This window comes from Palaemon carinicauda, chromosome 19 (assembly GCF_036898095.1).
Source record: "Palaemon carinicauda isolate YSFRI2023 chromosome 19, ASM3689809v2, whole genome shotgun sequence".
Taxonomy (NCBI): domain Eukaryota; kingdom Metazoa; phylum Arthropoda; class Malacostraca; order Decapoda; family Palaemonidae; genus Palaemon; species Palaemon carinicauda.
Window position 1 is genome coordinate 30,069,428 of NC_090743.1, and position 3,534 is coordinate 30,072,961.

Below are 3,534 nucleotides of genomic sequence, written 5' to 3' on the forward strand. Positions count from 1 at the left end.
AACCTACTGAACACTTCACGAGGTGCACCAGCGACACTACCCCTTCTCTAGATAACTCTTATTAAATTGCATCGGGTAATATGCTATCAAATAGGACAATGCATTACTTTCTGTAATATTAAGAGAAATCAATTCATTACAAAAGGCTCTTATAATCCCGTGGTTAATACCAGAAAATAATGTGAAATAGAATAAATATAAAGAGATGATTATACGGATACGTTACTCATGAGAAAATCATTTCCATTTACCAATACGATATGTTGCAAAAAAAAAAAAAAAAAAAAAAAAAAAAACGGTCGAGCGATAATACGTCAATGAAATTGAAAAATTGAATTAATTAAGAGGAATTTTAAAGATAATACCGAAGGATTACAAAGCAAAAATCGATTAATTTCATACATTCTTCAAAAAAAAAAAAAAAAAAAGGGTGAAATTTCTAGGTTGTGCTAACGTCTGTTATCTTGTTTTGTAACAAGTCCTCAAAAAAATTTAGAAAAACTAAAATCCAAAAGGAGAAAGAGAGAGAGAGAGAGAGAGAGAGAGAGAGAGAGAGAGAGAGAGAGAGAGAGAGAGAGAGAGAGAGAGAGAGAGAGAGAGAGAATTCTAAGCTGTTCTAACTTCTCTTATTTCGTATTAAAATGAATTCCCGAAAGTCAAAACAATTATAATGCCCATAATCATTTGGAAAAGAAAAATATACAAGTAGAGAGAGAGAGAGAGAGAGAGAGAGAGAGAGAGAGAGAGAGAGAGAGAGAGAGAGAGAGAGAGAGAGAGAGCGTTATGGTTAAATGAAGTAACAGACATCCAAGGTCAGTCACTTAAGCGGACTGTTCCACTGATGTTTAACTAATATTTACGTCAGAAGAGAAAGTTGATATACAGTAGGCCAAAGCCAATACAGATATTGACTCTTCTAGTAGGCTACAGGAAGCTTCTTACAGTTAGGATTTGCCGAAACTCCGCGAGAAAAACACCTAGATTTCAAGTGTTTTTCTAAAGGTTTACCGTTAGGATTTGCCGAAACTCCGCGAGAAAAACACCTAGATTTCAAGTGTTTTTCTAAAGGTTTACCGTTAGGATTTGCCGAAACTCCGCGAGAAAAACACCTAGATTTCAAGTGTTTTTCTAAAGGTTTACCGTTAGGATTTGCCGAAACTCCGCGAGAAAAACACCTAGATTTCAAGTGTTTTTCTAAAGGTTTACCGTTAGGATTTGCCGAAACTCCGCGAGAAAAACACCTAGATTTCAAGTGTTTTTCTAAAGGTTTACCGTTAGGATTTGTCGAAACTTCGCGAGAAAAACGCCTAGATTTCAAGGGTTTTTCTAAAGGTTTACCGTTAGGATTTGTCGAAACTTCGCGAGAAAAACGCCTAGATTTCAAGGGCTTTTCTAAAGGTTTACCGTTAGGATTTGTCGAAACTTCGCGAGAAAAACGCCTAGATTTCAAGGGCTTTTCTAAAGGTTCACCGTTAGGATTTGTCGAAACTTCGCGAGAAAAACACCTAGATTTCAAGGGTTTTTCTAAAGGTTTACCGTTAGGATTTGTCGAAACTTCGCGAGAAAAACACCTAGATTTCAAGGGTTTTTCTAAAGGTTTACCGTTAGGATTTGTCGAAACTTCGCAAGAAAAACACCTAGATTTCAAGTGTTTTTCTAAAGGTTTACCGTTAGGATTTGTCGAAACTCCGCGAGAAAAAACACCTAGATTTCAAGTGTTTTTCTAAAGGTTTACCGTTAGTTTTTGCCGAAACTCCGCGAGAAAAACACCTAGATTTCAAGTGTTTTTCTAAAGGTTTACCGTTAGTTTTTGCCGAAACTCCGCGAGAAAAACACCTAGATTTCAAGTGTTTTTCTAAAGGTTTAACGTTAGGATTTGTCGAAACTTCGCGAGAAAAACACCTAGATTTCAAGGGTTTTTCTAAAGGTTTACCGTTAGGATTTGTCGAAACTTCGCGAGAAAAACACCTAGATTTCAAGTGTTTTTCTAAAGGTTTACCGTTAGGATTTGTCGAAACTCCGCGAGAAAAAACACCTAGATTTCAAGTGTTTTTCTAAAGGTTTACCGTTAGTTTTTGCCGAAACTCCGCGAGAAAAACACCTAGATTTCAAGTGTTTTTCTAAAGGTTTACCGTTAGTTTTTGCCGAAACTCCGCGAGAAAAACACCTAGATTTCAAGTGTTTTTCTAAAGGTTTAACGTTAGGATTTGTCGAAACTCAGCGAGAAAAACACCTAGATTTTAAATGTTTTTCTAAAGGTTTGCCGTTAGGATTTGTCGAAACTCCGCGAGAAAAACACGTAGATTTCAAGTTTTTCTAAAGGTTTACAAAATTCCTTGGCTATTCGGGCACGAGGTCCCAACTGCTGTTTATACCGGACTCCTAAGGTGTGTTGCTGCAAGGTTTGGCCATGGTTACATGAGCATAATTATGTGAGAATGGTGTGGGCTTTCTTTGGTTAGAGCTGAAAACTTTTAGACTTAAGTCTAAAGGAAATATAATGAATAAATTAGACGAAATGTTTTAAGAACATGAACAAAAGGTAACAGGAATTATAAGAATAGAAAAAGACTAGTAATTCACTGACAGAGAGAGAGAGAGAGAGAGAGAGAGAGAGAGAGAGAGAGAGAGAGAGAGAGAGAGAGAGAGAGAGAGAGTGAGAGAGAGAGTATAAATATGATGTAGATGATTGTGTGTATATAAAAAAGCGGCACATATTTTTACACATTACATTGTTATCAACTTTAGGAGGGCAGAATCATCAAAATAAGGAGAAAATTTCATGAAACTGGCAGTCTTAGAAAAGAGTTCCCAAAGCAAAAAAAAAAAAAAAAAAAAATTGAAAAAAAAAAAAAAAAAAGAAATGCGAAGAGCATACAAAAACCTCAAAAGAAAGTGTTTTATTGTAACACTTCTAATACAATACGACCCTATGGACACAGTGCTGAGGGAAGCCTATTGGTAATAATCATACGCATACACATATAAATGTATGATTAAGAATCAACATTGTAGTGGCCTATTTGCTAACGTCCCTGACTAGTGAACTCCAGACTGAGGTTCGAGTCCCGCTCAAACTACTTAGTTCCTTTAGTGTCTGCAACCACACTATCCTTATGAGCTAAGGGTGGGGGGTTTGGGGGGGAGCCTATAGGTCTACCTGCTGAGTCATCGACACCCTTTGCCCCCACCCCCACCCCCTGGTCCTAGCTTGGATGGAGAGGGGCTTGGGCGCTGATCATATTTATATATGGGCAGTCTCTAGGGCACTGACCTGCTTGCTAGGGCAATGTCACTGTCCCTTGCCTCTGCCATCCATGAGTGGCATTTAAACCTTTAAATTGGATTCGATTTTGTTTAATCTCGTCCGGCGTTGGGACCAGGATGCCATTCTGCATTATTCGCTCTTCTACTATATATCATACAATAACAAAGTGTTCCTCTATTTTCAAAATTGATATCTTAAGTTTAAGAAAATTACTGTAAACCTTCCATTGTTGTTGTTTGTCTAGGAATATTATAATTATCATTCAC